The sequence below is a fragment of the Tribolium castaneum genome, chromosome 4 (genome assembly GCF_031307605.1).
Source record: "Tribolium castaneum strain GA2 chromosome 4, icTriCast1.1, whole genome shotgun sequence".
NCBI lineage: Eukaryota > Metazoa > Arthropoda > Insecta > Coleoptera > Tenebrionidae > Tribolium > Tribolium castaneum.
In genome coordinates this window covers 20643249-20667962 of record NC_087397.1, presented here as the reverse complement: position 1 = coordinate 20667962, position 24714 = coordinate 20643249, and the positions used below count along the sequence as shown (strand labels likewise).

At 33.5% G+C, this 24714-nt stretch overlaps 2 long non-coding RNA genes and 1 pseudogene across 5 annotated transcripts in view; 1 reads left to right on the top strand and 2 right to left on the bottom strand.

Moving 5' to 3' along the window:
• The window catches only part of LOC107398211 (uncharacterized), a 65258-nt gene that overhangs the window by 8479 nt on the left and 32065 nt on the right, over positions 1–24714 (bottom strand). The window lies entirely within an intron of this gene.
• Positions 565–24671, bottom strand: LOC135265878 (putative nuclease HARBI1; annotated as a pseudogene).
• LOC103314802 (uncharacterized) lies at positions 12379–15584 on the top strand. Its single transcript, XR_001575134.2, has 3 exons — positions 12379–14682; positions 15109–15385; positions 15440–15584. It is a non-coding gene; the product is annotated as an uncharacterized LOC103314802 (long non-coding RNA).

Genomic DNA, 24714 nt, shown 5'->3' with positions numbered 1-24714 from the left:
TCACGATCTTTAACTTGGGGGATTTTTATGTGTCGATTCTTATTTTTCGACACAAGAAAATAAATCTCCTGTTTTTCCACTGGCTTATTTACTTCACGATAAGAAGACGCTGTCTACCCACTCAGCATTTTTTTCTACAATGAAAAAAATATGTCCCGATATTGACTGACTGCGAGGCAGCAATTAATTGTGCGCTTGCACAAGAGTTGCCTCAGTGCAAAAATATATATTGCTGGAAACATTTGCAAGAAGATGTACGCTTGGTTAAAAAAACATAAAGAAACAGACGATGGCGACAATAAAAATTATATCAACAACACCTGGGACCTTCTTGACAGTCAAACCACTATAACGACCAACCGCTTCTTGTCCCAGCAAAACAAAACAATACGGACGATTTTAACTCTTATCGACAAGGACTATTTAGGCGTATTATTGGGCCGTATGAATGAAAACAAAGTAAATGCTTTAAAGCAAAAGGTAGAAGTATAAGCAAATGCTCCTAGTAAAAGGTAAAAGTAAAAGCATTTCCTTTTTTTAGTATGAATAACGATTACCTTTTCCTTGTAAGCAAATGCTTCACTTAAATAAGTAAAAGATACACAAATTCGCAATAATCAAGTAGGTAGTTTTTTAATTGACGTTTATTGAAAACATACCTTATAACCTAGAATTTTGGAAAACGAAAAGTAATTTGTGTTTTGCCAAGTTTTTTCACGTTTTGCAAAAATGTCATCAAGTAGTGATAAGAATAGTGATGTGAGCGATGCTGAAGAAGAGTCACGAGGTTCTGTCAGCGAGCTACAATTTAAAGCTGAAGAGTTAAACGCACACCCAGAAGTTCTATCAAAGTCGCAAATACTTTCAATGAAGAAGAAAAAAGACGAGACTGTTGCAAAGATGGTCCAAAAATATAAATGGAAAAGGGACTATTAGATAATTTAAGAGTTAAAAAAATTTTTTTGTTGAGAATGAAACATTTTTAAGTATGCAGGTATCTACTTTTCAATAAATACGGTTTTTTGAAGAATTGTTTTTATTTCATTTTTACAAAGTAGAACTAAATATGTTTCAATAATCCTTATTATAAATTAACTCAGCTAAATTTTGCCGAACTTCTTGACCACGTATACGAATGTTTTCATCCTCAAAATTGCGTAATTCGGGCGGGTCTTCATTCACTTCCTCAAGTTCTTCGTCTTCTTCAAAATCAGCATCACCTAACATTTTAGCAATGTTGTGTAAAACAAAACATGCTATGATTATATTTGAAATGTTTTCAAGCTTAATGCGGCAAACATATTTTAAAATTAGAAGTCGTCGTTTAACTTGACCAAAACATCTTTCAATTATAACTCTTTCTTTTTTAAAATCTTGTTGTATCTCTTTTTTGTATTATCATTTGGATTGCGAAATGGAGTCATGAGCCATGGTTCTATTCCATATCCATCAACACCCATAAGTACAGTGTTGGTGGACCTCATCATAATTTGTCGAATTTCGGAGTTCTTTCAAATCCTGCTGTCGTGGACAGATCCAGGCCAACTAACTTCAACACTTGTAAACATTTCTCTTGCATCACATGTTGCTTGTACATTTATTGTGGGTTTGCCTTATCTATTTATATACTCATCCCCGTGATGTTTAGGCTTTTCGATTTCAACGTGGGTGCAATCAATAACCCCAATTGCAGTGGGAAACCGATATTTGTTTTGCCCCAATTCTTTTGCTTGAGCAAGACAAACGTTTGAGGCGGGAAACTGGATCCAATTAGCGGTTTGTTCAATTATTTTTTGAACAACATATTTGACGGTGCGGGAAACTGTTGACTGTTCTACGCCAAGCTCTTCACCGATTCCTTTTTTAAATCCTGGATCAGCCAGGACCGCAAACAAATCTTCATTTTCTGGACAGAAGACAGCGCACCACCTCGCGTTTCGTTTGAGTCTCCCAAAAAAAATTGTGCTAGCTATTCTAAGTTGGGTTTTTCAAATCGAAATAAACTTTTAAAATCACATATTTGCGGTGATTGGTGAGGTTTGTAGTGTTTCTGTTTTCTCAAATTTACAACGTCTGCCATAGGTTTTTACCAAATTCATGTCAAGAAACTGAGCATACATAAACTGTAAACGACATAAGTCTACTAACAACTAGATGCATTTATTTTGAGGTATTTGCTTAAAAAAAAGTAAAACCTTTTTTTATTCATAACAAAAAAGCAAAACCTTTACCTTTTTGAAGCATTTGCTTTTACCTCATAAGTAAAAGGTTTTGCTTGTTATTTTATTCATATTTGTAAAAGCATTTGCTTCGTTTTTTGCAAGTATAAGGTTATGCTTCTTTTTATTCATACTGCCCATTACCCACGCACTTTCTCCCACCTCATCCGAACCTCTTCCCGGTTATTTGACCTTGCATATTTACACAAATTGTTTAGTGCGCTAAATGACTGCGTGAGTGACAGTTTGATTTATAAGTGTTGGTTTTGATTAGACCGTGCATTTATGCGTTATCATGTCTCAAAAGTGGAAAGTGTTTTCTATTGAAGAAAAATCTCATGTCATATGGAGATTAGAAAATGGCGAGTCGAATAGTGAAATTGCAAAGGAATGTGGAGTGTCGCACTCTACGATATCAACGATTTGGAAGAATAGAGATAAAATAAAAGTTCTTTTCGAAAACAACTCTTTAAAACTTAAATGAGCGAGGACAAGTGAACATAAAGTTATAGAAGATGCTTTATTAACATGATTCAAACACCAGATGGCAAACAACGTGCCAATAAGTGGTCCGATACTGCAACAAAAAGCCAATGACTTTGCTCGTCTTATGAGTAAGGAAAATTTTAATTGTTCGTCATCTTGGGTACAACGTTTTCGTGCTTGATAAAACAATTCCAGACTTCACTTTTACGGGACATTTTGAAAAGCTACTATAAAACCACCACCACATATCTACTACATTTAATTCAAAATAAATATAAAAACTAACCTTTCCTGGCTACGGGTAAGGTAATTACCGTAAACAGTATACCAGTGTTGTACGTACTGCGCAATTGTTTATAATTAAAAGTGAAGTGTTTTGCACATTTTAATGTTTATACTGTTTATCCATATCCGTAGCATCACCCAGGAAAAAAAATACTGGCAGTCAAAATGTGGCAGCAGCAGCAGTAGTACAAGATTGGGTGATGCTACGGATATGGAACAAGTTGAAGATGAATTGATTGATACTATCTGGCAGATAGCTAGGGCCAGAGTTCACATTGAACGTAGAATCCAAAGGTTAAAAAATTTTCGCTGTTGCAGAAATGTCATTCCTTGGTCTTTGCTTCCATTTTTGCATTCCATCATGACAGTACTTGTAGCACTTACAAATTTATCAACCCCTATTTTAGCACCCGACAAATTTATTAATGAAAGAACGACATAAATTGTAATATGTATTCTTAAATAAATTATATTCTTTTTGTTGAACGCATTTTATTTCTTTTGTTCACACAAAACATGTAACATTTGTCTGAAAAATATGTTTAGTAATTTTGGTAACAACTCATTGCAAAACTTAAAATCAAAATTCACTTTGATTATGTACATGCTGCAGTCAAAACTGCTATAAATGCAGAGATCGCAGGTGGGAAGTCCTAAGCCCTAAACCTAAACACATTTGAATTTGCCCGTAGTAAACGCTTTTTTTCCGTAAATCAAACTTCTCCCAGTCTTTTTTTAAATATTTTAGGATACTTGAAACCTCCAAAACAGTTTTGGTTTTTCAATCGTATCGTACGTCTCTCGATGTGTTAACATGTCGTCTAATCTTCCGTGTTTACATTGTAAAATAAAAGCGGTTAAAGGACCTAAATGTGTTAAATGTGATCGTGTTTTTCATCCAAAATGCCTAGAAAGACTTAATATCGAATTCGCTGATATCGTGAAAGACATTGTTTATCGTAAAACAGCTGATCTCAAAAACGAAATTAGCCTCTTGCAAGCATGAACTAGAAGTTTTGAGAACAAGCAACATCGATCTTATTAGATGTTTGACCGATAAACCTTCTTATGCAAAGATTACGACTCTGTCAAAAATGCTTCAACTTCAGTTAAGTCTAAAAAGTTCAATGAAATTTCACCGCCGGCTTTATGTGAAGAATCAGTTTCCAATGCTCCTGGTGGTAGTTTAAATCTGATAACGTTATAAGTGTGATCAACAAAACAACTGATAATGGTATTACCTTCCATGATATTCACTCAAAAAGCAGTGAAATTAATTCTGGTGGTTGGGAACGTCCTCGGAATAAACGGAATAACTTTAAGTTATGTAATGAAGTGTTGGGTAAAAAAACATCTACTTCGATACAGGCTGTTGAAAGAAAACTGTAGCTTTATCTGGGACGGTGCGCTCCTGACACTACTACGCAGGATATAGAAAACTATATAACAGAAGAATTATCCTACACCAGTGTGTCTTGTGAAGCATTAACAACAAAGGGTGAATACGCATTCTTCTTTTAATGAACTTTTAAATCCTGAATTTTGGCCCGTCAGATCCGTTGTTAGAAAGTTTTATCAACCGCGACGCAAAACTCCTATTGAAGATGATCAAAATTTTCGAAAAAACGATCAAATCCCGCAAGTGACATAAGTGAACAATTTAATAACAACTGCGTCTCTGACGCGAATGAAATCGGTGTTTATTATTAGAATGTGAGAGGTGTTAACACAAAAATTAAGGAATTGTCATCTAACGCTGCCATAAATGATTTTGACATTATAATGGTAACTGAAACCTGGTTACATCAAGGAGTTTATTCATCTGAACTTTTTGATGTTGATTATGATATATTCAGATGTGATCGTGCTACTCGTGGAGGAGCTGTATTAATCGCTACAAATCCAACTTTAAGTGCTGTTGAAGTCCCGAGGACCTTAGTTGTTGAAGAGGTTGATATAGTTGCCCTCAAATTATCTTGTGGTAATAAACGTTTGTTACTGGTTTGCTTACATGTTTCACCATCATTAAGTGTTCAGAATTATACAATGTTGTTTGATTATCTAGATGAATTAACTGCTAACTTTGATTGCTTTATTGCTGGTGATTTTAATATTCCTGAATTTCATATATACTTATTAAACAATAGTCAATGTAAAACTTCTATAACTAGTAAAAACCGTATACATTTTTTAGATTTCAAAAGATTTCATCAACATAACAATATAGTCAATGTTAATGAACGTCTGCTAGATTTAGTTATATCATCATCTAACATAGATGTACATGTTTTTAGAAATTACTATCTGAACAGACTTTGATTATATTTCCCGCCCGATTAAATGCAATGTGGCGCACCTGCGCGAGAGACGAATAGACGCCATACTCAAGAACAAAGAAAAGTGCGTTTCATTTTGCAAGCCTTCCAATTTTGTTATTCAATCAGTAATCGCTAATAATTTTTGGTCCTTCGAACCGATTGGTACAAGCAATAACCAACTCAGTCCAAGTAAGCATCGTCGTGGGTCGTCACCATCGCCCAAACACCAGGGACCAGCCATCAATCGCATCAGTCAGTCAAGCCACGGGTCGAGCCATTGTATCCAGGTATTTCATTTCCTTCCTCAATCCTCAATCAACATGACGGACTTAGATAACCTAATTAAACGGCGTACGGTTTTAAAAAGTAATCTAATTCGATTTAAAACCTTTTGTCTCAAGTTGTTGGACAGCGTTAGTCATTCGGAAATTACTAACCGTCAAAAAGTTGAATGCGAAATTCGTAAAAATAAAATGGAGCCGTGGTTGGACGAATTCGATACAATTCAATCACAAATAGAGGTTCTCGATGATGAAACCACTCCTGAAGTACATTGTGCATGTAGAGAAAAGTTCGAAAATGCTTATTTCGAAATTATGTCGATTCTATGTGACTTCTGTGAGTCAAAGTCCCTTGCAATGACTTCGATGAAGTTGTTGTCTATTACTTCCAGTGAATCGCCAAATGGTTCAAAATCTAATCTAATTGAATCGCCAAATGGTTCAAAAACTAATCTAATGGAATCGCCAAATGGTTCAAAATCTAATCTAACTGAATCGCCAAATGGTTCAAAATCTAATGTAATTGAATCGCCAAATGGTTCAGAAACTCATCTAATTGAATCGCCAAATGGTTCAAAAACTAACCTAATTGAATCGCCAAATGGTTCAAAGCTAATCTAGTTGAATCGCCAAATGGTTCTAGACCTAATTCACGAAACAAATACAAAAATAAACAGTATAAACAGTAAAAACTAACAGTATTCAAGTAAAATTACCAACTCTCACCTTACCAACATTTTCGGGTAAAACAAGTGAATGGCTAAATTTTGGAGACATGTTTTATTCATTGGTACACAATCGAAATGACATTTCAGAAATTGAAAGATTGCAGTACCTAAAAGCGTCACTTACTGGTGAAGCATCTTCTGTGCTTCTAGCGTTACCTTTAAACTCGGCAAATTATTTTGTAGCATGGGATTTATGAAAAGAGAGATTTGAAAATACCCCTAGAATTATTGAAAACCATATAAAGCAAATATTTGAAATTGATATGATCTCTAAAGAGTCACACGTCATGTTACAGTCATTGTTAAATACTGTGCAAATGAATTTAAGGGCTCTGCAAGCACTGGATGAACCTATTCATCAGTGGAATTCTATACTAATTTATCTAATAAAAACCAAACTCGATCCGGCTACAAGACGTGACTGGGAAAAAATGAAATCTGAAATGAGTCATTTTCCGACAATTAACGATTTAATTAAATTTTTAACTGAAAAATGTCATCTGTTAGAGTCTCTGTCAATAAACACAAAACGCCAATCCAGTCATTCAACGAATACCGAAAAATCCAAGCTTGTACATGTTGCACATCAACATGTAGAATGTTATTTTTGTAAGGGAAGTCATAGTATATGCCGATGCTCTAAATTCAACGGACTTTCACCCTCAGATCGTATAAAAGAAGCTTCAAAACTTCGTCTATGTAAAAATTATTTGAGATTTAATCATAAAACTCACGAATGCAAGTCATCAAAGTGTCGCATATGCGGTCAGCAACATAAAACTCTTTTACATGTAACGATACCCAACACTGAAGAATCAGTTGTTAAACAACCAGACTTAGCCGAATCGAAACAAACTACCAATTTAAGCTGCGCCTATGCCTCGTCAAAACATGCACTTTTACCAACCGCAATAGTTGATGTTTTTGATAAACAAGGTAACAAAAAAGAAATTCGAATATTACTAGATTCGGGGTCCCAATCAAATCTTATTCGCCAAAATATAGTAAGTGACCTTGGTCTTACAGTTAAACCTACTTGGTATTAACAATTCTCAATCAAATTCTCTAGGTACTGTAACCGTAACATTACATTCGAAAATCAATTCATATAAGTGTACAATTCCTTGTGTGGTACTACCAAAAATCACAAACAATCTCGGTCAGCCATCACTTAATATTAATGATTTCAAGCTGCCAGACAACATTCGGTTGGCTGATCCAACATTTTGTGACTCAGATACAATAGATGCTTTGGTTGGTGTTGAAATGTTTAGGTCTCTACTCTGCATTGGTCAAATATCATTAGGAGAACGTCAACCTATTTTACAAAAAACTCGATTTGGTTGGATAATATCAGGACCAGTCAACGGTCAATTTCTTAACAAATATCAATCATGCCACTTTACAAAAACATCTGACTTCGATAATGACATTCAAAAACAACTCAAAGCTTTTTGGGAAATAGAAGAAATTCCTAAAACCCCGATTCTGTCAAACGAAGAGATGGAATGTGAAACCTTCTTTAAAAACACAACCTTTAGGAATAACCACGGTCGATTTGTCGTCAAACTCCCAGTTAAGAAAAACATCAATGAACTCGGTGAATCATATGCTATTTCACATCATCGATATGTGGCTCTTGAAAAACGTCTTCGTTCTAATCCTTTGCTTCATAAACAATACAGTACATTTATTCAGGAATATCTGGACATGGGTCATATGTCTCCAGTAACTTACACTCCTGATACATTAAAAAAGGCTTATTTCATTCCACATCATACGGTGTTACGTCCAGATCATACTACATCAAAAATTTGTGTTGTTTTGACGCCAGTTGTAAAACTACTTCGGGTTTGTCGTTAAACGATGCCTTAATGGTTGGACCAGTGATTCAGTTCGACTTATTTTCTATTCTAATACAATTTCGTCTGCATCCATTCGCTTTCACAAGTGACTGTGAAAAAATGTATAGGCAAGTGCTTGTACAGGAAGAAGATCGCATTTATCAAAACATTCTCTGGCGATTCGATGAAAATGATGATCTTCAGACTTATCAACTCAATACGGTAAATCTTCTGCTCCTTATCTGGCAACTAAGTGCATTCAACAAATTGCTTTAAATCATTCTGAAACCTTTCCCGAAGCTTCTAAGTTTATTGGAAAATCGTTTTATGTAGATGACTTCATTGCTAGTTGTCCCACTCAGACTCAATCAAGACAAGTTGTCACTCAAGTTAATCAATTACTCTCAGAGTATTGTTTTCCACTCAGAAAATGGTCTTCTAATCATCCTGAACTTCTGAACGACGTTGATACAGGTAGTACATTGACGCATTTTAATAATAAAAGTCCTTTTCATAAAACTCCTGGCCTTGATTGGAATTCAAAAGATGATTTATTTCAGTTTCCTTTTAAACTAAAAGAAAACAACAAGAATATCGTTTCAAAGCGAACAATTTTATCTACAATCAGCTCTATATTTGATCCCTTGGGATTAGTCGGCCCAGTTGTCGTAAAATCAAAAATTATCCTTCAACGTCTTTGGCAACGTAATCTTTCTTGGGATGAGTCCATTCGTTCTGAACTTTATTCAGTGTGGCTTTCATTCTTTTTTTTCAATGATTCAAAATATTACCATTCCTAGGCAAACCATTTGTTATGATCCCATTCAGATTGAAGTACACATCTTTTCAGATGCAAGTGAAATTGGTTATGGAACTTGTTTGTATTTGCGTTCTATTAACAGTAGTGGTCAGATCAGTGTGCATCTATTATGCTTTAAGAGACGCGTTGCTCCACTAAAATTTGTCACTATCCCTCGTTTGGAGTTAATGGCTGCTCAGTTATCCACTAGACTCTTTTCTCACGTAAAACAAGCATTGGATGTAAACATTAACAAAACATATTATTGGTGTGACAGTTCCATAGTCTTGGCTTGGTTGAAGAAACACCCAAGTCAGTTAAAAACATTTGTAGCTCACAGAGTAGCAGACATATTATCAAACAGTAATACTTCAGAATGGCATCATATACAGTCAAAGCACAACCCTGCCGATCTTCTCAGTAGAGACACCACAGCATAGAATCTTGCCAACGCAAACAATTGGTGGCATGGTCCAAGTTGGTAGTCTTCTGATCAATCATTTTGGCCTAAATCTTTAAAATCATTTTCTGGAGAACTACCGGAAATGAAGAAAAGTACTATGTCTCTTGTTACCAACATATCTGATAATGTGATTGTTGAACTCATAAACAAGTATTTCAGTTTAATTAAACTTCAGTAAATCGTTGCATTTTGTCTTCGGTTTAAATTTAATTGTGTAAACCCACAAAATAGACAAACAGGCCCTCTTTCTGTAGAAGTTCTTAATTATGCTCTTGAGTTAATTATAAAATGCGTTCAAGATAAAGCATTTCATGACGAGATTCAACGCATAAAACGAAACAAGTCTGTATCTTCTAACAGCAAAATAAAATCATTGAACCCATTTCTCGATAAAAACGAATTATTAAGAGTAGGAGGAAGAATCAAGCATAGCGACATTTCTTTTAACTCAAAATTTCCTTATATTCTTCCTAAAGATAATCAGTTTACAAAGATTGTGATTTTGTATTATCATTGGAAATATCTTCATTCCGGACCTCAAGCAACACTTCATGCCATCCGCCAAAGATTTTGGATAATCAGTGGCAAAAGGGCAGTGAGCAAAATTACTCGTTCGTGTTTAGTGTGTCGACGTTTTGACGCAAAACCACCAGAACCTTTAATGGGAGACCTTCCCAAACCTCGAGTCGTTCCATCTAGACCTTTTTCGATTTGTGGTACAGATTTTGCCGGACCTTTTTCGTTGCGTTCAAGTACTACGCGCGGAGCAAAAATAACAAAGGCCTACTTGTGCATTTTTGTATGCTTTAGCACGAAGGCAGTGCATCTAGAAATAGTGAGCTCATTAAGTACCGACGCATTTATATCTTGTCTAAAACGATTCCTTGCTCGCCGAGGTTATTGTAAGGAGATTCATTCGGATAATGGAACAAATTACGTAGGAGCTTCTAACTATCTTCGCGAAGCATATAAACTTTTCTCAAGAAATGCTCATAACGACAGAGTGTCTGATTTCTTAAGTCAAAATTCCATATCATGGAAATTCAGTCCAGCCAGGGCACCCCATTTTGGAGGTTTATGGGAATCGGTTGTTAAATCAGCCAAAAAACATTTGTATCGAATTACAAAAAACGTTTCATTTACTTTCGATGAACTTAATACTCTTTTTTGTCAAATTGAGTCCGTGTTGAACTCTCGACCATTAATTCCATTGTCATCTGAACCAAATGATATTCTCTTCATAACTCCTGGCCACTTCCTAGTTGGTGAATCCCTTTTGGCTTTGCAATTTTGTTATTCAATCAGTAATCGCTAATCACTATCCGTTAGTTAGAGAGGACGGTCACCATCCGGCACTAGATTGTTCTATAGAATGGTATCGTAAAGACAGAACTTGTCCAAAGAGCAACAGTAACAGTAAAAATAAATATAATTTTAAGGCTGCAGACTTAATAGGATTGTATAGTGATTTATCACAATTAAATTGGGATGATGTTGTTAACAGTTCTAATATGGAATCAGCTGTTGAACTTTTATATAGTAAAATATATGAGTCTGTTAATAAGCATGTCCCCCTACGGAGGTAACGATAAGACATCGCACAAGTATCCTTTCTAGTATTCACGGTGTTTAATAAAAATGATTCAAGAGAAAAGCAGTTTGCTTAAAGCTTGTAAAAAGAATTGCAATGGCGTGAAAACAGAAAAGATAAACGTGCTTAGACGTGAAATTAAAATTAATCTAAAGAAGGATTATGATTATTATATTAATACTGTTGAACACTCTGTCAGCAGATATCCAAAAGAACTATGGAACTTTATTAATTCCAAAAAAAGATCTCCTAGAATACCTAGAAATATGATTTACAATACCACTAGTCTAGAATCTTCTTGTGATATCGCCAATGCCTTTGCAGACTATTTTAAATCGAATTATGTGATAGACTCGGTGACTCATTCATTTTGTGATAAAAAAAACTGTGATACTTCTATTGTTCGTACAAATTATGATAAGAAAGACTATGATACTCAGATTATTCCTACAAGCTGTGATATTTCTAATATGCAAACCTTACATAATTTTGTCATATCAGAATAGGATATTAGTAAATCGTTAACAAATTAACACCCAACCTTACAATGGGAGTTGATGGTATTCCAGCTTTCCTAGTAAAGGACTGCATTTCTGTGTTTCTAACACCGCTTTCTCATATCTACAACTTGATTTTACATACAAGCCATTTCCCCTATTAGTGGAAATTATCTAAAATTTGTCCCATCTTAAAGTCTGGCAGTAAGTGCCAAGTAACTAACTGTCGTCCTATAGGTCTACTATGCAACTTTGCAAAGTTATTTGAAAGTATTTTATGTTCTTAGATATACAGTCATATTGGAAATACGATAAGTGAAAATCATCTCGGCTATATGCCGGGCAGATCCACAAATACTAATTTGGGAAGTCATTTTGTTTCCTCTGCTCTGGACTGTCGATCTCAGGTAGATGTCATCTACACTGATCTGTCTAAAACGTTTGATAAGGTAAATCATAACCTTTTGTTACATAAGTTAAGCGAATATGGTTTTAATGATAAACTAATACAATTATTTTCATCAATAATTAAGGCGACAGGTTGTAGAACTCAATGGATTTCAGTCAGAGGCTTATGTAGCTGATAGCGGAGTGGTTCAAGGTTCTAACCTGGGCCCAACACTATTTTTATTGTATTTAGATAATGTAAAATACTTATAAAATTCCAATTTTTATATGTTTGCTGATGACATTAAATTGGCAAGAGTCATTAACAGTGTTGATGACTGTAAAAATTTACAAAATGATTTAAATTTGTTAACCTCTTGGTGCATGGAAAATAAGTTGACGATTAATATAGATAAATGCAAGGTAATGTCCTTTACGAGGAAAAATGTCACAATAACATATAATTATACAATATTAGAGACTAATTTACAAAGATGTCTTCATTGTAAGGACTTGGGGGTTATATTTGACACAAGATTGCAATTTTATGAGCATATGAATAATATCTGTACGACAGCGTTTAAGATATTGGGTTTTATTTTACGTAATACAGACACATTTAAGAATATTTCATGTATCAAAAAACTCTACTATGCATTTGTGAGGAGTCATCTTGGGTATAACAGTGTTATCTGGTGTTCATCTTATAAGATATATAGTGAAATGATTGAAAACGTTCAGAAACAATTTTGTAAATATCTTTATAAGATTAAACATGGTCGTTGGCCCCCAAGGCATTACCCTTATAATCAGCTCTTAGATGAATTTGAATTAGAACCTCTTAGTCTTCGTAGAATTTTTCATGGTCAAGTGTTTTTGTATAAGCTTGTTAATAATGTTATTAACTGTTCTTTCTTGCTCTCATGTTTGTGTTGTAATGTCCAACGTGTCAATAGCAAAATTTCTGTATGCTTCAAAAATCCTTTATCGAAATCAAGACAACATATGTATTCTTTCGTAATGTTAATGTGCTCAAATTATAATTTGTTACACAAACATGTTGATATATTTAATATGCCACTAAGTACTTTTATTAATAAAATTAAGTCCATATTATGTAGACCGCTATAATGATTTAAATTTAGGTTAACACGTGTATTTTACTACTTACGGATGACATAATCGAAACAATTGGAAATATTTTGAATGAACCAATCAGAGAAGGGGTACCTAAGGGTCAAATTCGTGTACCATCCGTTATTTCCGCTTGCCCCACCGGCACATGTTGCCTTCACAACAAATCTCAATTTGCCTGGTCTAAACGATATATGGTCGAAGATTTTAATCCTGGCTTTAATAACAATTTGTTGAACAGTCTACAGTGTCAAGTAAAGGACATGGATTCTTTAGATCGTCATTGCACACTATTATTTGACGAGATAAAGCTGAGCACTATGACAAAAGTAGACAAGTCATTATCGGATTTGAAGATTTGGGTCATTTGGGTCGCTCCCTGAAATATGCGGATCATGGCCTTGCTTTAATGGGAAGAGGTATTCGCAAAAGATGGAAGCAGCCCATCGCGTATTATTTTACCGCGTCCACAATTTCGGCAGTTGCGTTGAAGCAAATTATTGTTAAAGCCGTAGAAAAATTAAAATCATTAGGACTGATTGTTCAACAACAATCTACAGTCTCTGACGAAGGTGCTACCAATAGATCAGCTATGACTCAGTTGTGTTCTTCGGTAAATGACACTCCTTCAGGTTATCATTTTGAAATCGACGGTTCCAAAATTAATTGCATTTTTGATCCAGTACATTTATTGAAGAACACTAGGAACGCACTAATTGAAAATTTTATTGAATTCGCGCCAGGCAAGAGAGCACATTTTGAGCACATCTTAATGGTTTTTGAATCAGATCAGAAAAAGAAATTTAGATCGTTGCATAAATTATCTCGAGAAGATTTTAATTTCAAAAATTCTTACACTAAAATGAAAGTTTCTGTTGCTGCGCGTCAGTTGAGTTACAGTGTTGTCTGTGAGTTAGAAACGTATGTCTCACATAATCAATTACCACCAAATGCATGCGGAAACAAATGCGGAATTTATCCATTTAATTGATCAACTTTTTGATTCTTGTAATGGCAACACAAAGTATTCAAAACGCGAGAGCAAATCTTTGAGATGTGCAATTAGAGAAGATTCCCCACATATTAATTTTTGGACGGACCTTTTCGCAAAAATTAATAATTGGAAAGTAATAAATAAAGCAACTGGTAAGAATGTTACTAACCAATTTCATTTCATTAATCGATGAAAGTGAAAATTCATTCCATAATTGCAATTTGGCATTTAGCGTTGATCGTGCTTTAAATCAAGATACGGTTGAAAATTTGTTCTGCTGTGTTCGACAGCATGGCATTGCAAATACCAACCCCACGTGTTTTCAGTTTATATCTGCTTTGAAGACGTGTGTTCTTAACAATCTAGTTATGCCATGCAACTCTCAAAACAACTGTAAAGATGATGGGGATTCTTTACTTGACAATTTGACGGCTCTTTTAAAAGAAGGTGTTCAAGATGACTCTGTTTCCGCTACGGATGTAGTGTTTGAGGATGAGTCGCTTGAACACCAAAACTTTTTACCAATGTAAACGTGGGGGACATCCAGGGATTGGCCTATGTATCAGGTTATATTGTCAAGAAAATGGCAGTCCCCGACTCTCTTCATTCCCCAGATGTGACTCCTGCAGACACAACTGTAATGTTCCGTGATGATGGTATGTATATAAACGTCTTGTTTATGCATCTGAGAGCTTTATTAACTTTGTTAACGGAACTAATGAACTTCTGTGTTTATTTTTGAAAACATGTGCAAACAAAAATTCTTTGGAAGATCAGTTATTGTATGTCGAAAGACACTCAAAATTTTTTCACTTGTTCCAGTCATAGTGCACATGCTGCGACTCGCGCTTTGAAAAAACATGTTTCAAAGATCCAGAAGTTCACAAGTTAATTTAATTTTGTAGTTGTAGTATTTATATATTTTATTTTATTAGAATATTGTTTTTGTTTGTTTTGTTGAGAAAAGGTTTTTTGTTTTTTATAACTTTTGTTTTTATTTGAATTTGTATTCGAATTCATTTTTTAGAAAAGGTTTTTTGTTATCTTTTTAAAATTGTTTTTTATTTTATTTTTTTTTTCAGAATCAAGTTTTAGTTTACCATTATTTGGGGTGTACGGGAAATATTGGAAAAGTACCAGAACTTCTATTGGATGATCACGTTTCATATTTTAAAACGGCTTCAATAGATAGCTAGCGATAGATAGCAATAGATAGATAGCTTTTTCTACATATTTCCAACTCTCACCTATGACTCCAAGAAGTTATCTGTTAAGATAGCGGTCACACTCCGGTAAACTGTGTTGATCCACAGGCTAAACTAGGTGAGGGTATGTCTTCTTATTGCGAATAAACACAAGGTACGTTTTATTACTTGTTTTTATAATTGTAGTAATTATTATTTTCGGTTTTAGAACGGGAGGCATCAACTTTTTGGCAACTACCCTCGTCTACCACATCTGGACCTTCATAAAGCGCAGTTTGAATCGAATGTGAGACTGGAAGTGCTTTATAAAACGTAAAAGTAAAGTAGTTTCGACGCCTGTTAAAATTAAGTTGTGCATGAAAAAAATTATACAATATGTTGTATTTTAGTATTTTGTGGTACTATTACGTAATAAAACTGGTTTTTTTAAATGGTGTAAATTTGTTGGTCCTGTGTTTAGTAATACTAATTTTACAGGTTTTATATACAAACTTCGAGTACATTATTCAATTTTTGTATACAACCAATAATGCAAACTAATAAGGGTTCCTGTATAAAATGCGTAAATGTTCAAATTGCCCGTGGTTTTTTAATTTCCAATACAGTGGATTTAGTTCCTTACCCGACCGCACATAACGCTATCATCATTAATTTGTTTCCTCAAAATAACACGGCGCTGTCACTTTGTTTTTATGTTCTTTGATCGGTGCTATGCAGGGGCTGTTCACTCTTCAAAAAAAGCCGGGAGTAGGGATATTAGTTAGTGGTAACATCACCGAAGCGCTGACAAACAATCAAGAAAGATAAAATATATTACTGTCTCAGTCACGGTCTTAATCGTTGTATTTGCGCATGTGTCCCCAACGGTTCTGTAATTCAAAAAAAGAAAACACATGAATTGCCTAACCTAACGTTGTTCGTTGAGCATTGTGTTGGTAAAAATAGGTGTTGAAATTGTGTTTCAGTTGTTCAAAACCCCTTTTATTTCGTTAAATCCGCCGTTCATCGTCTGCTTGCTTTGATTAAGGTGTGAGTAATAATTTATTAATAATATAATATAATGATAATTTCTGTCCGTCCATTCTCCGGGGACGAATTGCGAGGATGACACAGAAGAGGCACTAGATTCACTACGCCACTTTGTTGCAGTGCTGCCAACCCTACCGAAATTTCGGTAGTTCTTCCGAAATTGGAATACGTTCAACGATCTACAGAATTCAAGTCCAATCTACCGATTTTTTCAACATCTAGTAAAAATTAAAAACAAGTTTTTGTAATCAGTTACCTACAAAAAATACTTTATTATTATTATTGGTATTATTATTCTGACTGGTAAGTATTGTTAATTTTTTTATAGTGTCCCCTAGTGGACAGTAGACGACCTAGCATAGAACGCAAATCTGCTAAAACTCTGTTTTACCATCTTTATTAAATTATTTTGTTATTCCCCGAAACGTGACAAAATGCAACTTTGGGATATAAACATAGCAATGAGATAACGAAAGCGAATTTTTGTTTCAATATTACTAATACCAATCTCATTTCATTTCATTCTCTTCTGAGTTTGGAAAAGTTCGTTTTGAAACAACGGTCGGTCAGTCGGCTGGTCGGTCAGTCGGTAAATTAGGCAGACCCAACATTAATTAATTTTTGTACAATTCCTTTTTTTTTAATGAGTAGCAGTGCTAGTGATAGTGCAGGAGAAGGCACAAGTGCTGGGCCTAGTAAAAAACGAAAGTACTCACAAAATTATAAAAAAGATTGGAAATAGTTGCCGGAGTTTAAAGGATGGCTAGCTGAAAGCCGAAAAGGATCCGAGTTTGCTTTGTGCAAATGTTGCAGTAAGGACGTCATTGTAAAAAGTGGAAAAGATTCGCTGTTAAAACATGGCACATCAAAAGCTCACCAGAAAAAAAAAAGTGAAAACTATAAAGCAAACGCCATCAATAGCATCTCTTGTGCATACTACAGCTTATCAAGAGAAACGAAAATTAGAAAACGATATTAAAAAAGGTAGGAAAACATTATTTTAATTTACTTGTGCCAATTAACATTTGAAATTCCTGCTAGAACAAGTATTGCGGAAATAAAAAAAGTCAACAATGTATTTTTGATTTTCGCAGGCGAGATACGAATCGTCGCTTTCTTGGCAAAACACAATTTACCGTTCACCATTGCTGACCATCTAACGCAATTGATCACGAATATTTGCGGCGATTCAGCCATTGCAAAAGGAATGGCCTGTGGGAAAACCAAAGCCAGGGGAATTGCCACAAACGTCATCGGAATGAAAATTTTGAATCAGTGTGCAATAATCTAAAAAGCAAGAAATTTTCGGTGATTGTGGATGAATCAACAGATATAACTAATGATAAACATCTATGCGTTGTGGTCCGCTACGCCAATAACAAAAATATTATAAAAGATAATTTTTTTTGTTTATTAAAATTGGGTTCTGCTGATGCAAACACATAGTATAATGAACTTATACAAAGATTTAACAGTTGTGGTATTCCCTATAAAGATAATCTTATCAGATTTTCGGCTGACGGGGCTAATGTAATGATGGGAGCGAATCATTCTTTAATAGTGCTATTAAAAAATGATGTGCCTTCGCTTTATGTCATGAAATGCATATGCCATTCATTTCATTTATGCACTTCATATGCATGTCAAAAACTACCTCGTTTTGTGGAAGATCTCACTCGAGATATTTATAATTATTTCGGTTCAAGTCCGAAAAGGCAAAGTGAGCTAAAAGAATTTCAGCAATTTTGTAATCTGAAAGTTCATAAAATCGTACACCCATCTCAAACCCGATGGTTATCAGTGCATGCAGCAGTAAGTCGTATATTAGAACAATACAATGCGTTAAAATTGTATTTTACAGACGCAGTGGCGAAAAAAAATGTTTTAGCCTTCGAAAATATTTTGACCAAACTAAACTATATTGTAACGAAGCTATTTCTGCAATTTTTAGATTTTGTACTGCCAATTTTTAATAACCTCAACAAAGAAATGCAATTGGAATCACCAAAATTGCATGTTTTGTACAGAACTGTTTGCATTGGTTTGCGTTCTATATATGATTGTTTTTTAAAAAGGGCCTACATATTAAATACACCAATAGAAAATATTGATTTTCAAGATCCCAGAAATTATTTAAGTATTGAGGATTGCTATTTTGGTGCCAACGTTCAGCAAACCATTGTTGAAAGCAACATTTCTGCGGATCGATTGCATTTTTTTAGATTAAGGTGTTTGGAATTTTATATTGAAGCTTGCTCTCAAATTATAATGCGTTTTCCACTACAAAACAATCAAATAAAATTACTAAATTTTCTAGATCCTGTGGAAGTAAAACAAGGAACCATAAGTTCTATCGCTAATGTAATGTCCTTATTTCCAGAATTAATCCAAGACAAAATGCAAGAAATAGACACGCAGTGGAGAACGTTGCGTAATTTATCAGAAGTTAATACGTTTTCTAATGCCATCGAATTGTTTTGAATAGAAATAAAAAAATTAAAATCAGGTGATGGCACACAATTATTTGCCGCTTTAGCTGACTTTGCTTTATACATTTTGTGCCTCCCACATTCTTCTGCCAATGTGGAACGCATTTTTCGCCGAAACAGTAAATGGACTATTACATACCAAAGAATTCTTAAAAAAATAAGATAAAAATTGTTACAATTTTGAAATTGATGGGCATGTAATTTCAAAAATGCAAAAGGATACAATTTACAAAACATAATCATTGTTTATATAATTTATACTTATATTTTATATTTATACTTATTAATATTGTTTTTTTTTTCTTAAATTTTAAATAAACGTTGATTTTTAATTGTGATGTTTTATTGAAGAAGTAAAAAAATGTACCGAAATTTTGTGACATGTACCGAAATTTGACTTAACTAAATACCGATGTTAATTCTCATTGGGTTGGCAGCACTGCATTGTTGAAGGGGACGACGAGGTAGTCCAACCTCTTGAAATCAATATTGAGGCGGACCCCCATTTTTCATTTCACGCCACAAAAAGTTGTGTCGAAAACTATGTGGCAAGCTATGTTGCAAAAAGCTTGTTAAAAACTATAGGTGTGTGTTCTTCCTGTCGGGAACAGTTGTTGTTGGGGTCGGTAAACACTGATCCTGTTTTACATTTCAGAGATTACCGACCCAACGCACTTTTACGACCAGGAAGTAATTTCTTAGAATTATTTAAACAAGCCGGTCAACTCATTATATCCCAAAAGTGTGCACCAAAAACAATGTTAAAAAAACTTTAATTGGGTTGCTGCGACATCATGTGATAACCAATTTATCATGCCAGGACCACAACTTGGAGAATTGATTTTTTGACAAAATGTGCTTGTTTTTTATCTACCATTCGATAAACTTAGTAAATAGAATTCTCCAAGGAAAAGAAAAGCGTCGGCTTTTAGTAGCAGGAGATGCCATTAAGGCAGCTGTGTAAAAATTAAAAAAAAAATTTCAAAGTAGGAAATTAGCAATTGAGAAATTAAAATCGAAAAATTAAGGTCTCATTTTTACTTAGTGTAAGTTATTACATTTGTTTTTTAATAACTTTTTTGAAATAAATTTATATTACGTATTACATATGTATTATTTTTTTACCAATTGTCAAATATATACTATTGATGAGCAAAGGCACTGTTTTACAGTTGATACTACAACTTTTATTATTAATAAAATGACCCTTTTCAAACTGAGGATGATCACAATGTGGAAATCCTCAAGTTGAAACGCGTCGTGTAAAAATAAAAGTTGGTGTGTCGACTGTGAAACGGTGTTTTTGTTCATCAAATTTATCATTGTTTTTGGTCCAATATCGGATGGGTTTGAATTTCCCTCTAAACGATACAACTAGCGCTTACGTGACGTGACCACTAACTAGAATCTACAAATTGTAGATTCAATTGTGGTGGGGACGGCAGAGTCGCCAATCTACAGCCACTATAAATATCTATAATCTATGAGCCAATATCTATAATCTATGGTTACTGTGCAGAAGTTCTTGTTAAATTTTATTTTATTTGGGCAATCGTAATTTTCAAATTTATTGGTCTAATTATTTGTTTAAAAATTAAATTATTATTGATTTATTATCATATTAGCTGTTTCAAAACTATAAAAACGCCAACGTCGCATTTTACCGAATTATTTTTTAAATAAGATTGATAAAATTGAAAAATAGTTATTAATGTATTAATTGAAAGTATAAATTACATTAGGTAATTTTGTAAGAAAATGCGTTTTATAGTTGGCGTGTTTATAATTCTGAATCAGCTAATATATTATTATAAATCACTTCGAATTTTAATTTTAATTTGTTTTCTAGGTGTAACATTTCGGTGTCAGTGTCAACTCAGACACCTTTGAGCTTAAGTTCTTCAACACCCCGCAAACGAAAACTCAAAGGAGAAGTTCGCTCTCACCATAAACAGAAAAGAAAACTAACAAAGGAGGATGTAATTGCATTCTGCAAAACGCATTGCTCCGAAAGCGTTGCAAATTTTATTGCCGTGTAATTGGACCTGGCTTCAAGATCACTGCATGGCTTAAGGTACACGGACGCTTTTAAACAATTTGCTCTATTTTGTCGGTCCAGCGGTGTATTCTTTTTTGAAAAAAATATATTCAATTTTTCCTATAAAAGTACGTTATGTAGAATGACCTCAAAGTGGGATATTTCCCAAGGCATAAATGATTTTATATTTAATGGTAATATCACTTAAAATAGCAAAATTAGAGGAAGCAGCGAGAGAGTGCATTTTGTGTGCCGACGAAATGTCGATTAAAACTAGTTTATTTTATAATAGAGGAATAGATAAAATCATTGGCTTTCATCACAATAATGGCAGCAAAGAATATATCCCAGCCAATAACGCTTTAGCCATTGTGGCTAGGGGCATCCATAAGCACTGGAAGCAACCCATAGCATATTTTTTTGTTAATAACTCTTGTGAAGTTGGATACTTAAAAATTATTTTATTTACAATTATTTTAAAATCAAAATCAATTGGGTTGATTGTTAAAGCTGTGGTCACAGACCAAGGGTCAATTTTTTTTTAATTTAAATTATTGTATAATAAAGGTAAGGGACTGTCTTTTAAGATGGTTCCAAAATTAACAAATGCACATTTGAACCCGACAAACTTTGAGAAAATAAAAGTTTCGTTGGCAGCCCAGCTATTTAGTGCAACAGTTACAAGTTCACTAGAAATGTTAATTTCTATAGGATATTTGCCCCAAAATGCGATGGCCACGGCAGATTTTATTAGAAAAATTGATCAATTGTTTGATATTTTAAATTCTTATAAATTTGTCTTCTAAAAGTTTTAATAGACCATTTGTTGGAAGTAATATACAAATTAATTTTTTAAAAGAAATGAAACAGTTATTTGAAAATTAAAAAATTATTGATAGTAACAATAAAGATAGGACACAGGCTGTAAGATTTTTGAAAAGTTGGGTCACCACAATAATGGGATTTTGCTTCTGTGACAGCATTTAGAGCCAACAACAAAAATTTAATTTGCAAGGCGGCTAAATCAAGATTGTCTTTGAAAATATGTTTGGGAGTATTAAGCAAAAGGGGGGAAATAATAAAAATCCAACCCCAATACAATTTCACTATGCTTTTAAAAAAAAATTTTATTCTCAACTATTTTCAACATGTGCAGGATTCAAACTGCATCCAAGATTTGGATCAAATATTAGCCAATTTTGATTGTAGCGATGCAAAAATAATAAGGTATACGTTCGGACAACAACCTCTGGTGGAAACGTTCCAGGGCGTTATTCAAATAATTTTTTTTCAAATATGACATTATATTCCTTTTTTTACGTTATCCTACATCCACCTCTGCCTTTCCATTAGATATCAGAACAAAATAGAAACAAAGAAACCGACGGTGTTTCCCAAAAGGAGAGAAAAGACGCTTGTGAAAAGGTGGCTGAAGAGTTTAATTCAGCATCGTTAACAGCACCACGAATAGGAAAGCAGATGAAAGTGCTTTGGTCCAATTTACACCGGAAAGCTAAAAAAATATTGCTAAAGAAAATGTAAATAAATAATATTATTTACCTGAGTGACTATAACTTTACATTTAAAAAAAAAGTATTTGGGTGATACAAATGAACTGGAAAATATAGCAGAGCTTGAACGAAAAAAAAATTAAGATAAGGTTAGTTATAATAATTAAATTTCAGAAAAACTAATTTTCTTATCCATTTAAGAAAAACATTTCGAAAACTGGGGGTGGAACGTTGACAGCCAATTAACGGACATAGGGGCTAGAGTCTTACCAATGGTCGAGCAACAGGAAAGGCCCTTACCAAATATTTTTGATGATGACAATATTTACCATAAAGGTAAATAAACCATGCTTTAATAGTAATAGTAATAATAATAATAATAATAATAATAATAATAATAATAATAATAATAATAATAATAATAATAATAATAATAATAATAGTAATAATAATAATAGTAATAATAATAATAGTAATAATAATAATAATAGTAATAATAATAATAATAGTAATAATAATAATAATAATAATAATAATAATAATAATAATAATAATAATAATAATAATAATAATAATAATAATAATAATAATAATAATAATAATAATAATAATACACGAATACACACATTTGATCTCAAACAAGAATCGTTAACTTTCAAATAATTTATCAAATTTTTAGATATAGTACTATTAACTCAAGATCAGGAAATATCCCCTCCTGTCCTGGAAACTGTTGAAGGACCTTCTATGTATATTTCTGATCTTCCCATTTAACTTGAAGAATGTGTTCCCCTCCCAACCGAAACCGTTTGTGAAGAAATCCCTACCCACCAGCCACCACGAAAAAAATACACCCCCTCTAGAAATAAATTAAACAAAAAAAAGCAGTTGATTTGAAAAGAACACTATATTTAAAGCGTATAAAATTAGCAAACATGGAAGTTGAATTTAAAAAAAAGATGTACGAATTGGAATTAAAAATTAAAGAAAAAGAGTTGGAAAAAATTAGCCGGAATGATTAATAATTATTGAAATTTTATTTGTTTTTTCTTTCAACAAAAATGTGTTCTTATAATGGCTACACGAACGGCAGTATTTTCATTAATATAGTTATTTCTTTGAACAGGTTCAATTTCAAGTTCTTGAGGTACTTCAGCATCTGGATCTCATTTCTAGTCGTTCTGTGTGACAAATATAAACTTCTTCCGCAGCTGTTCTTGGATTCAGTACTGGAGTTAAAAGAAAGGGACAGCAAACATATCCACTATCTCCAAGAGTAGAAAACCATTTTCATATTCACCTCTTTCTAGATGTGCACAGAGGGATGAATCATTAAATATTCTACTATCGTGGATACTTCCTGGCCACCTCGCGACAATATTTCTTATTTGCAGGTCTGCATCGCATACTGCCTGTACATTAATTGAAAAAAAATCCCTTCCGATTGCGAAAAATTTCAGCATTGGGGCCACCTGGTGATTCAATTCTTATGTGGGAACAGTCTATTACACCTATTACTCTTGGCATTCTTCTTTTACGATAAAATTTTAACTGAACATTATGTAGATTTTCTCTGTTTGGCATTTTTATAAATTATAGTTTAAGTTGAGCGATTTTTTGGATAACACTTTTTATAACAACACAGACTGTTGACTTATGTACAGCAATAGTGTCACCCACTAATTGTTGAAAGGAACCTGTTGCCAAATACCTCATTGTAATTAAAATCTTATTTTTTGCAGATATCGATTTGCGTCTTCTAGTTGTAGGTTCTAAATCATGACCGATCAACTCATGAAGCCATAAGATAGTTGCCTTCGAAAATCTAAATCTCATTTTAAATTCTTCTTCGTCGAAAATTTCATATCTCGTATCCCTCGGTATCTTCTAGGTATTCTTTCCATTCTTACTTCATCCTCAGAAGAATCATCAAACGATGATTCGTAAGTGATACAGATACATCAGACATATAATTGTAATTTTTTGACTAATAATAAAATAATTAAAAAAATGTGTACTATTTACCTTTATTTTATTTAAATATAAGCTGTCTCAAAGTTTTTTGGAATCAAACATAATAAATATTAAAATTTAATTGAAGTAGCTACCTTCATAAACTTAATTCCATATTAATGTATAATTTAATCGCAATTAACTGTTAATTGAGCTTTCGTAAACCGATTTCTATATTTAATTGCGATTACATGGCATTTAACAACGTATTAGTTTAATTCGAATTAAATCGATTTAATCGCGATTAGTGACGTGACGAAATTAAGTTAATCGACATTAACTTTTTAATGTGAAATTAAATATTTAATTCACTTTCTATAAACCCGCCCCTAGTCCAATATTTTGGGGCGTAATGGTAATTTAAGTAAGACGACTTAGGTCAGGTTTATAGAACATTTTTTGA